Below are 12,207 nucleotides of genomic sequence, written 5' to 3'. Positions count from 1 at the left end.
AATTTCGAAACCTCTACTCAATGTGGGCATTCTTTGGTAAAATGATCCTCGTCACAAATGAAACAAGGATAGTGGGGTTTCCGTTTTTTGTCAGTAGATTCATTTTTATCTGTTTTATCTTTTGAATTTTGTTTATTTTTCTTCTTCCCTTTCTTTTTACTACCGGATTTTGATTTGGTCATAGATGATTCTATGACATGGATGTCAGCAGAAATTTCAGTGGAAGAATATCCTGTTGGGGAATAAGGTAAAGTTATTATAGGAGAAGAATTCTTTGAAGATTTCTTCTTACTTTTAGTATTAATTGAACCAATCATACCATCAGTGGAATGAGACCCTAAAGGAGCTGCAGTTATTTGACCATGTTTTGGAAAATCAAGGATTTTTTCATGTAAAGTACCTGAGTGCGTATAGATGAGGTCAAGGTACTAAGCCTGAGCAATGACTTTCTCTTCAGTGACAACTCCTCCCTTAGCTACATCTTCAGTGATTTTGGGTAACAATGATTTAATGAACCATTCCACTAAAATTTGATCTGGAATGAAAACTTTCACTAAACGCCTTCTACATCACCATTCATGAATATGATCAGAAATATATGTGGACGTGGATTGTTTCAGTGAAGTTAATAATTCCATGCCATTTTCATATCTGACGAGCAGCTGAAAATGAGTTAAGAAAGCAGTGGCTAACTAATTGAAATTATAAAAAGAGCCTAGTGGTAACTCAATGTACCATTTGGCGGTAAGACCAATAAGAGTTCGTTGAAAAAGACGCAATCGAATTGAATCATCAATGGTTGAATTAGATGCACACCAGAGGTGATAAGTCGTAACATGATTTGACGGATCCTATCTTGACTTACCCTCGAATTTCGGGATATCACTAGGCAACTTATTAGGCATTGGTGGCCAATATGGAAGATAGTAAATTGGATCGTTCGTAAGGTGCGAAAAATTAGGTAAATCCAAAGTCGCAATAAATGGTAACTGACGGTCAGGGTTGCGAAAACCTTGAGTAATGAGACCAGTTCCAGGAGGAGGATATCCAAGATAGCCTGGAATCAGATTTGCATTAGAAATGTTATAACCTCCTGGAAAACCAGGATTAACCAGACCAAACTGGGATTGTTGAGGCTATTGATAAGTATAGCCAGGATACAGTTGATATTGATAAACTAGGTTTTGTACAGTAGGCCTAAATTGATACTATACCTGGTACGGTTTATATGTAAATTGTGGTTGACTTGTAGCAATTGTAGCAATCATGCTTGTACCAGCTTGTCCTGCAGGCATCTAGACCGAAGTTTGAACTGTAGGTCCTGACTATGGCATAGAGACTTGAGGAATTTGCACTGATGCAGGGGTAGTAGAAACCAGAGTTGTAGATACTCTAGAAACAAGTGTTATAGGTTGAAGAAAAGTTGCAGTAGTTGCAGCAGTTTCAGGTGGAGTACGAGGTGAGCTAGGCCCAGGTTGCTAAACTAAAACAGGTGCAGGGATTTGAACAGTAGGTTGGACAAGTTGTTGGGTTGGACCAGAAACCAAAGGCTGTCCAGGTTGATTAAGTAATTGCACATTAGGTTGCAAAGTCTATTTAGTTTGAGATGGATCCCACACCAAGTTCATTTCGGAGTATGGACCCATAAAAGGTTGTGCATATGGAGGACCATAACCTGGTTGAACGTAGGGTTGATAATTAAGCGGTACATTTCTAGCTCCTTGAAAAAATGATTGACCAGAAGGCGATTGGAAACATTGAGTTGGGTACTGACCTTGAGGTTGATAACCCTGAGGCACGTACTGAAACTGGGGTTGACCTTGAGGTATGTACTGAAACTAGGGTTGACCTTGAGGTATGTACTGAAACTAGGGTTGACCTTGAGGTATGTACTGAGTTTGGGATTGACCTTGGGGTATGTATTGTCCTAAAGGTTGAAAACCTTGAGGTATACCTCCAGGCAGTAACTGACTACCTTAAGGTTGCCCCCGAGACGATAACTAACTACCTTGGGGTTGCCCCTCGGGCGGTAATTGACTACCTTGGGGTTGCCCCCCAGGCGGTAACTGACTACCTTGAGGTTAAGGATTTTGAGTACTACTAGACATCATAAGGATTTGTTCTGCATTCAACGTTTCAATTCCATTATACCAGATGATAACACTCGTTCAATCAGTCGAGGAGTTGCTCCTGAAAAGTACCAGAGAGTGACTGGTACCCCGAAGGAACAAAAGAATTTCCAGATAAAAATGTTTCCAATGATTGGGAAAACATAGATGACTGTCTTGACATGATCGATGAAGGATAATAACCTCTTGGTGTAGGATGAAAAGGAATTCGAGGTGGTGAAAAACTAAGCCCTAGTTTTCTAAAAAAATTATCAATGATAAATACAAAGCGTCACTCCTAAAAGGACTGTAGAATATTGATTCGCGCTCCCTAAGATTTAAAATCTGTTGGTTTTTGGGAAGAGTTACTTCTTTGTCTAGACTAACAAGTTCTTCAATAGAAATAAGGCCAGAAGGAAGATTTCGAGTAATGATATTTCTTACCCTAGGTGAACCAGGACCACTAGAAGTTGGAGAAGAAAATCCTGAAGTTGGAGTAATAGTAGGTTCAGTGTCTGGCTCAGAAATTTTAGGTTCTTCAACTAATTCACTAGAAGGAGAAATACTACCAGTAACTTCGGAAAATGAAATTGGCTCTTGAGTATACTCTATTGTTTGTATTTGATAATCAGGATGAACAATTAAAGATGACTCTCCAGCTTCTAGTGATCCAACTCTACTGTCACTAGGTGATACGAGAGCCTGTAGCCCTTCAAACTGGCTTGGTGTATACTCAGGAGGTTTCCCCTGAAGTCTACGAGATTGTCTCGGCAATTCGGCCACGATTAAATATTAATTAATCACACACAAACAAAGAAAATTTCAATAAAAAACACCTAAAGTCTCTAAAGAAACAAACAGTTGAATCACATGCCTAAAAAATCTAAGAGTTCAAACCACACACAAACAGTAACTTCCTGTACTAAAAACACTAGTTGGTGATGAAATCCAACTTAGTAGAAGTTTAATACAGAAAGGGCGGTTGGAATAGTTACCTCGACAACCTGATTAATGAAACAGACTGGCACAATTTTCTTCACAAAACCATCTCGAGTGAAGAGAACCCCCCAAAGAGTCCAAGTGAGTCTAGTCGACATCTGCTCCAGGTACAGTGAGATCCTTCCTTCACCATCACCTTAGGAAATAATCTTAAGTTTATGGACACTAAGGTTACCAACAGCAACAAATACAACTGGGGGAATAGTCTATGATCCGATCTACGTGCAAGGGAAGAGTAACAAAGCTCAATCCCCTTGAAGGCTCCTCGACATGGTCAATCCGAGGTTTACTAACAAGTGACCCCAGGCTCCTCGACAATGGTTAATCCGAGGTTTACCATTTATAATACGCGCAAATATTCTATCTTTCTCAATGAAACATAATTGATTGTCTCAAAGGTTCGGACATGATCTCGTGATTGAATCCTTTAAGAGAAGCTTCCCAGAATGTATCAATTACAATTGGATTTATTTCCTACCACAAGATGTATATACTTGTTTGTTTTAACTATCTTGGAGAGTTAATTACTCCCTACTCCAAGATACTATCCTAAGCTATATTGGTGATAAGAGCCCTAGAAATAGAAAAGATTACTAGATCAATTTTAATTAAGCGTTGCTTTTATGGGTTTTTATTTAAGTCGATAGGTATGGAAATGAAACTTTGATGGTGTGAAGACTCGACTCCAAACACACTAAAAAAAATGCACCTAAAATGATATGCAATTTGTTTTTCTTTCAATGAAATTTTAGCTAAAAGAAAGAGTTTAGAATGCAATTCTTTAAGAAACAATTCTTTCTTTTAACATGGAAATGGAAAGAAAATATTTTTGTCTTTTTCAATAAAAACTCATAACGAGACTAATAATTAATGCTCACAATAAATCCCTTTCCCTTTTCAAAGCTCGAAAATACAAAAAGCAATGTTCCTTTCAAAAGAGATCTACAAGTTCTAGAAAAACACTCAAAACTACAAAAACTAATTTTGAGATCTAAAAACTTTAAAAATCTAATTGAATAAAAGCTTCAATTCTTTTTTAGGACGTTTTACTCAGTTGTTCAATAAACTAAGGATTCATTTTTTCAGAATAACAAATCAATCAAAAAACATCGAGATATGTTTTCTTTTGTAAAAATGAAATTCAGAACTTATAACAAAGTTTGTTGAAAGATTTGCAAGGAGAAAACTAAATCTATTTCTCACAAAGGATAGATTTCACAACCAAGTCAGACTCATCAAGAAGACGAAAAGACACCATGGTGATCTAAGGTTTCTCAAGCTTATGATCTTTGAGTCACTACAGAGATAAAGTGAAAACCACTCTAAGCATGCAAAACTTCTAGAAAATCATCCAAAACAAAAATACTATCGGAACTCACTCACAAGAGATTTTTGACAGGAAAAACACAGATTTGGGTAGACACTAAAAATCCTAAATCAAACATAAACTTAACTGGAAGAAGATATTTTATGTTTTTCAAAAAAAAATTACGGGCCCGCGGGCTTTAGAAGTAACAGGTGCGGTTCTGCTCTGTTTACTAAAGGAAAAGTGTGGAGATGCCCACACTATCTATAAAGAGAAAGTGCGGTCCCCCGAAAACTTCAAAAAAAACAAAAATACTTCCAGATTTTAAAAACTACCCAAGCCAATATACATCAATCAAAAACCAGAAAACAAAACAATTTTCTCAAGTCAAAACAAAGGAAAACCAAAAATCAAATACCCTTCCCCAGCGGAGTCGCCAATTTGTTGGCCGGATAAATCGATCTTGCAGACAAGACCGATCTCCCTAGTATCAGAAGATAGTCTAGCAACAAACGGACAAACAAACCTATCTTTCTCTAGACATATGCGATTTATAAATAAATACTGCAAAGGTGTTAAGATCCTACCTTAGATCCAATGCTTGTTCGTAGCAATCATCCCCTGGTTGTTCGAAAGAGTTACCTTTGAGGACTTGCAATCACAAACAAGCAAACATTAAATAGAACCTACATAGCAAATATCCTAAATCATGTCTATTATGATGATCAAGGAATCCATAAAATAAACCATCAATTAACAACTTACTAAGAAAAACAAATATATCTGTATTAACTTTGAATAGTAGAAGAACCTTACAATCTTTTCAGCCTTAATGTTGAACAAGCTCTTCCTAGGGTCCGAAACAGGAATTTCCTTTACTTTGACAAGCCTTGCACTCTTCCAAATGAGATCTTAGAGGTATATAATATCTCCTCATAAAAACTCAACTAAAGAAGACTAAGTTCCAGCAGCATTTCACCTCAAAAATATTCAGCTTCTAACTTCCCCAGTAACCAGCCCAATGCTTCTTTTTATAGTGCAGAGGAGGAGGTTACAGGTCCACCTATGAAGGGATAGAATCCTCCTTCAAAGGGATAAGCTCCTCACATCAAGGGGTTAGCTCCTTAAGGTATGGGATACATGAACCTTAAAAGAGCGAACTTGCCACCTCAAGATTCCTTCCAGAAGCTTCTAGAAATGATTGAAAGTGAGTTTTTTAGAGTATACTTGCACCTTTTTAACTTTTACAGGGGTCCGCACCTTTAACACAGAGACAGTGTGGTCAAGTGCGCAGGAGACATGACCATTAGGTGCGAGACCGCAGGTAAGACAAAGATAAAATGCAGAACCAAAGTTTTAAAGACTTTTGAGGGCTTTTCTCTTATTTTCAAGTCTTGATATGAGGAACTGATGTTTTAGACTTGCAAAGGGGGAAAGTATGAGTGGTAATGAACTCACACAGATACCAGAATGTCAAGGTGACAATTTTTAGTTCAACATAATGTTTTGTCTTGTTGTTCTAGTGGTCTATTGTCATGTCATCGAAGCATGCTAAGTGTGTGATCACAAGTTCAAGTTCCACACAAGCTCACTTTCCTCCTGCACTTAGCCATTTCTCTGAAAATCCTTCCGACTGACCAACTCACTTTCACCAAACCCCGACTGAACTACACATTGCATAGTCTCAACCCTCAGTGATGCAACCATGTTGCCTGGAACTGCGCATAACATCTTCACTTTCCCCCAGGGTAGTTTCATTGCACAATTCCATAACTAAGTAGCCCACCTTCATCCCCAGAATTATGCATTAACTTCTCCTAGCCTTACCTGAACTGAGCATTTCGCAAGATCAATTAATTAGTCTTCTTCTCTGCATGTTGGAACCCCGCAATGCGTAGAGGACCAAGTTTGCCTTACTTCCCAGAACAACGTAAAACTCTCTCCCTAGTGTCCTCCCTCAGTTGGGACTCACTGATCTCAAGAACTATGCAGACTTGTCCTCTTAGACCCCTCTGCTGCCCAGTCCTACCTTGCATCTGAAAATTGTGCAGACCTACCTACCAAGGTCACATCTTGAATCAACCACTGACTGTCTTAACTACGCAATCCTATCTCCTAATGGATTCTGCGCAATTTTTCTCGATAGTGAGGACTGTGCTCAAGAGTTCCTCAGCCAAACCTGAGTTGCGCTCTACGTAGTCTCGATGACTAGCCTCCCTCCTTGTCACCTGGAACTGTGAAATGCAAAGTCATGGGGCCATCTTTCCCAACCTATCACCTATCCCTGGCCCATTCCATGGATAATAATGCATCATCTTAGACTAGGGAGTTTTTTCATTTGATGACATCCCATCATGAGTGAATTACAGGAGCAGATACACTATTAGGTCATGGAAAGATGATGAAGAAGGAGAAGAAGGAAAAAACATGCTAGAAGACTCACTTACACCTAGACAGACAAGGAATCTTATCAAAGAAAAGCAAAGGGAACACATGCATGCAACCACCTCTAAAGACCGAAGATCATTGAAGACCCCACACCATTAAGCTATGTAGAGGAGAAGAGAAAGCACATCCAAGAACACATCTATCACTCAGCACCAACAGCGGCCTAACATTGCCACCTCAACAAGCTAGTCCATGTCAGCAGTGTCATGTCAAGTCATGTCGTGAGTTGGTAAAGGTGACGTCACTATTATGAGCCATGTATTTTGTAATGTAAAGTGGATTCGAATGGACACACATGAATATGGAGAGTCATTTCAGTTGAAAATTCATAGGAAGTTGAAGAGTCATGAAAGTAGTCAAAGAGTCACAAGGGTCAAGCATCACCCCTTAGTTATATATACCCCCTCATTATATGAGCAAAGGAATTTTCACCTTCGATCCTCACACAAAGCATAGAGAGTTTCAGTCAATTATTTAAGGAGCAACGAGTGGCTCCAATCTCCCACTACTGGGGCTACTGATGTATGATGTAAATATGTGTCTTGGAACTTTTTCTTAATACAAAATCCTTCTCAGGCCAGCACTTTTCCATGCATGACTTATGGATGTTTGTAATACTATTCTATGAGAATTTATATTTCATGTTTGTTTCACATGTACTAAGATAGTTGAACTATTTCGATTGTTTTAGTGCTTATCTTGTTGATATTGTGTTGTAATGGTTGTCATTGTTGTCTCATCCTTGTGGACTATTTTGCAGGATACTAGACATACCTTTCCCTCTCATTTGTTATAATGACCGTCACATCTGTTGTGGACTATTCCACTGGATGGTAAACAAATCTTTCCCTGTTCTTTGGTTTTAATGACTGTTGCATCCATTGTGGACTATTCCATTGGATGTTGGACAGGTCTTCCTGGTTCACGTGTGTCTCTTCTTGGGTGGTAATATTACTACTCACTTAGAGGCTCACTTTTCTCTCCCTTTTTGCAGTAAGAGAAACTAGACATAGTTACATTGCACACTCACCAAGCACACTCACCTTGCTTTTTGAAGGTACCATTGCAACACTCTCTTGTGCTAAAATCTAGAGTTGAGGCAAATCTCTAAGTATTTGGCAACCGGGCCATCATACCGGATGGGACTCTTACACCAAATGGTGTGAGGTCTAATTGGGACCTCATATCGAGGAGATCCCCTGAATGTTGGCAGATCCCACACCATCAACATTTATGGTTCTAGAAGGAAGGCCACCAATAGTTTACGGCTGATTGTTCGATCGACCCCACTCATCCATTTTCGGGTAAAGGCAATAACATTCACTCCCTCTCCCCTACCTTCAATTTTGAATTTGGTAATTCCTCACCTCCTAGGCCTGGACATGAAATCTTGTACCATAAAATCCGGGCTCTCCATCCCATCACCCGTCAATTTACAAAAGTTGTTGGACTAATTCCGCGAGTGTACGCTCTTCCATATTCTCAAAAGAAGAACAAGACTACCCCCACAAGAGTAGTAGTTACATATGTGAAAGAAGTGATCTTTGCCACTCTTGAAGAGCTAGCAGAAGTTGTGGATAAAAATAAGAACCTCCACTCTTTCAAGGAGAAGAAGAAGGAAACCCCTTAATCTCAGGTTCAGGTTCCGACAGAGGAGGTGGAGGGGAAGTAAACAAAGGAGGAGGAGGAGGAGGAGGAGAGGAGGAACCAACATATTCAGAAGAGGAAGAGGAAGAAAATGAAGAAGACAACATGGCAGACCAAAATTTGGATTGGATGAATCAGGGCCCATTGGCACTTCCAGGTGTCCTGCACAAGATGCCAAGACACGCGGAGAATCTTTTAACAAAATATGACCCTGACAAGACAATGAAGGCAGAAGACACTCGAGGTACATTATGATGATGTTGCGTGTAGATTATTCCATGTAACTTGGATGGTAGAGCAGTTGTATGGTACCATAGCCTTCCTCCAAACTCCATCCAGAATTGGAGGGTATTCAAAAGGATATTTCTTGAGAAATTTGCTAAAGACAAGACCCCTGCCATGTTACTGAAGGAGTTGGGTAGTCTCGGGATGGAGCAGAAAGAAAAGGTTAAAGATTTTAATCAGAGGTTCAACGTATTTTGAACAATTTCTCATGCGACACTAAACCTCACGACTCCATCACCATCGACTACTACACTTCTGCCTTTCCGACTAGTATTACGCAGTTCGTCAAGCGAGCTTCGAAACTAACTTTAATAGAAAATTATGAAGAGGCTATTTTCATAGAGAAGGACCTGAGCACTATTGGAGTCATTGCAAACGATGAACCCACTAAGGACTCCAAATACAAGGGTAAGAGGTCTCAAACCTCTGTGAGCAAGGCCAAGGAAAAGGAAACAAGTGATATTGAGAATCTTACTCGTCTCATCAAGTCCCTAACCACCAAAATGGTTGAACTTAAACAAAGGACAAGTGAGACTACAGTGAGCAGTAGGGTCCCCAGGTACCCAAAAAATAAGAATGTAGCTTCCAGCAATAGCAACAGCTAGCCGACCAAAATTGCATAGAGCTCCAACGTTATTTTTAACATTGAGAAAATTTCTACAGATTCATATTGCACATTCCACCACGTACATCATTCAAAAAAAACATGCCCAGGATGAAACCATGGAATGAGTAGCCTTGTTACATAGTTGTATGACAAGGTCATGGATGATGAACAAATGGAGCCTGATGAAGAAGAAGAAGCTATTATAGTTGATGAAGCTCCAAGCACTGGGCATGTAGTAAACATGTATCAATATGCTCTTGCAGCCCAAAATACCACCACTGATAGGGAGCCTCCAAGTGACGATCTGGCCCAAAAGAAAAAGATCTGATACAACTTGAGAAGTCAAGGGGCCACCACTATGATTGAGGTACCGAAACATAAATTCAGATAAAATTGATTAAGGAAAATGGGGCCTCCGGTCTACTCAACACAGAACACTCAGATAAATTCTAGGAAGACAACTTCAACAAAAGTGTTTCCATGAGTAGTAAAGACATAACCATCCCACCGGAAACCATGAATTTGGTTTGACACCCAGAAAAATTGATGAGTCTTCCCACAATAGAGTACAACATTGTAGAAGACATGAAGAAGATCCATGCATATATTTCTCTATTTGAACTTACAAAAATCATGAACCAACGGGTTATTCTTCTATGAGCACTTGGGAAAACCTCTACTGGTGAAGCCACCTCTTCAAACAAGGGATCTAGTAAGTTTCTTGACGCTCTTGCATCCGTGCTTAACATACTTCACATGGAGGAGGAAAACTCACTCTTCCCAACATTCTTATTGTCGTTTGAAATATTTAACTTCAATGTTCACAACTATTTGGTTGTTTCTGGTGCATCAGTTAACGTCATGCCACTCTTTGTGGCCAAGAAGATCAACACTCAATGGAGTAAGAAAGATGCACAAATCATCCAAGTAGACGGAACTTGTGTTCCAACAATTGGTGAACTCAGGGATGTAATCATCTGGCTATCATTTGATGAACGATTTCATAAATGCATCAATATTATAATTGTGGACATCTCAGAAGCCTGTGGGGTATTGCTAACCAGAGACTAGTCAAGCAAGATGCAAGGATACTTTTCCACTGACTGGTCACACTTATGGCTTCCATATAAGGGAAGGAATAACCATATCTGAGTATTGTCAGAGAGATACATTAAGCACAACGTAACTCCCTTGAATGGGCAGAATGAGCCATTAGCTTTCATAGAACTTGATTTCGGCAATTGTTTTCTATAGACACAGTTGGGGTGCTATCTTGCAGAGACATCCCCTATCCCACCAGACACACAGTTGGACCTCCTTCCAATGTAAACTGGCAGAAATGAAACTTGTACAGTAAGTAGTACTAGTGTGGTAATCAGTCCCTATACAGATGATATATGGACCATGTACTTTGACGGATCTAAAACATAGAAGGGCTTTGGAGCTAGTTGTGTTTTAATAGACCCATGGAAGAGAAAACATTTGATCTCTAGTCGCTTGGAATTCGAGTGCACAAACAACACCATAGAGTATGAAGCACTTGTCTTGGGCTTACAAAATGTCATTAACCTCAATGTTTCTATCCTCAAGGTTGTAGGTGAATCTGAAATCATGGTACATCAGATACTGCATTTCATGGCTAACGGTGATGTATTCAAAGATGCAATGACAGATGAGGATGAGCATGAACAATCTCTGTAGGATACAACTAATACAAGCAAAGGAAACCTCGTCCCCAAGGGTGTGGTATCACTGGAAAAGTTGTATGACCTGTAGAACCATTTTCAAGGACCTATGAATGCTAAGACCCATAGCTCTACATTGTCTCATGAGCAGATCAATATAGGAACATAAAAAGATCCGAAGTATGTGAATCTCGATAGTTGTTGTACACCACAATAGTGGCAAGCTTTATCCACCTCTTTAAGAAGTATTGTGATGTCTTCATGTGGACGTATGATGATCTTAAGACATATGACACATGAATAATCCAGCACGTCATACCAATCAAACAAGGGGCCAAACCTTTTCAAAGGAAATTGAGGAAAGTTCACCCAAAACTTGAGCCCCTCATACAGAAACAATTGACGAAGTTGTTGGATGCTCGGATCATTATGAAGTGTGACATTCGACTATGGTATCTAATCTAGTCCCTATAAGGAACAAGTCTGGGGAGATTCACCTGTGTGTAGATTTTCACAACCTCAATCGCACCTCGGACAAAGGAAATTACCCAGTGTCATCCATAGATAACATATTGCAGATAGTATATGGGGTAGAGATGTTTTCTTTGTTAGACAGTTTATTAGGTTACAACCAAGTTCTAGTAGCATAGCCTGACATACTTAAGACTACATTTCGTACAAAGTGGGGTACGTTCACGTTCTGTCGAATGCCATTTGGGTTGGTTAATGCAGGTGCAACATTTGAGTGTGCAATGGACATCGCTTTCTGTGGGCTTATCAGACAGAGCATAGTGGTCTACCTCGATGATGTAATAGTGTTCTCAAGACAGTGGTCAGATCACCCGCGCCACCTCAAGAAAAGTTTTGAGTGATGCCAGAATAATGGGATATCCTTGAATCCCAAGAAGAGAATCTTTGCAGTGTCCAAGGGTAACCTGCTTGGACACATTATTTCTGAAAGTGGGATCAAGGTAGATCTAGATAGGGTTCAGACCATCACGTAGATTTGTCACCCCATGAAAAAGAAAGCCATGCAATCTTTCCTAGGGAAGATCAACTTCCTCAGAAATTTCATCTCTGAATATGCTTAGATTGTTAAACCCATATAGGAGATGATCAAGA

The 12,207-nt window shown here is 39.6% G+C and overlaps 1 pseudogene; it reads left to right on the top strand.

The window, feature by feature from the left end:
• The first annotated feature begins 8,613 nt into the window (after positions 1–8,613).
• Positions 8,614–12,207, top strand: part of LOC149238553 (beta-galactosidase 1-like) — a 34,892-nt pseudogene continuing 31,298 nt past the window's right edge.

This window comes from Pinus tabuliformis, chromosome 8 (genome assembly GCF_031772625.1).
Source record: "Pinus tabuliformis cultivar Carrire ecotype Pingquan chromosome 8, CPIR1, whole genome shotgun sequence".
NCBI classification, from domain to species: Eukaryota; Viridiplantae; Streptophyta; class Pinopsida; order Pinales; family Pinaceae; genus Pinus; species Pinus tabuliformis.
This window is presented reverse-complemented; position numbering and strand designations above follow the sequence as displayed.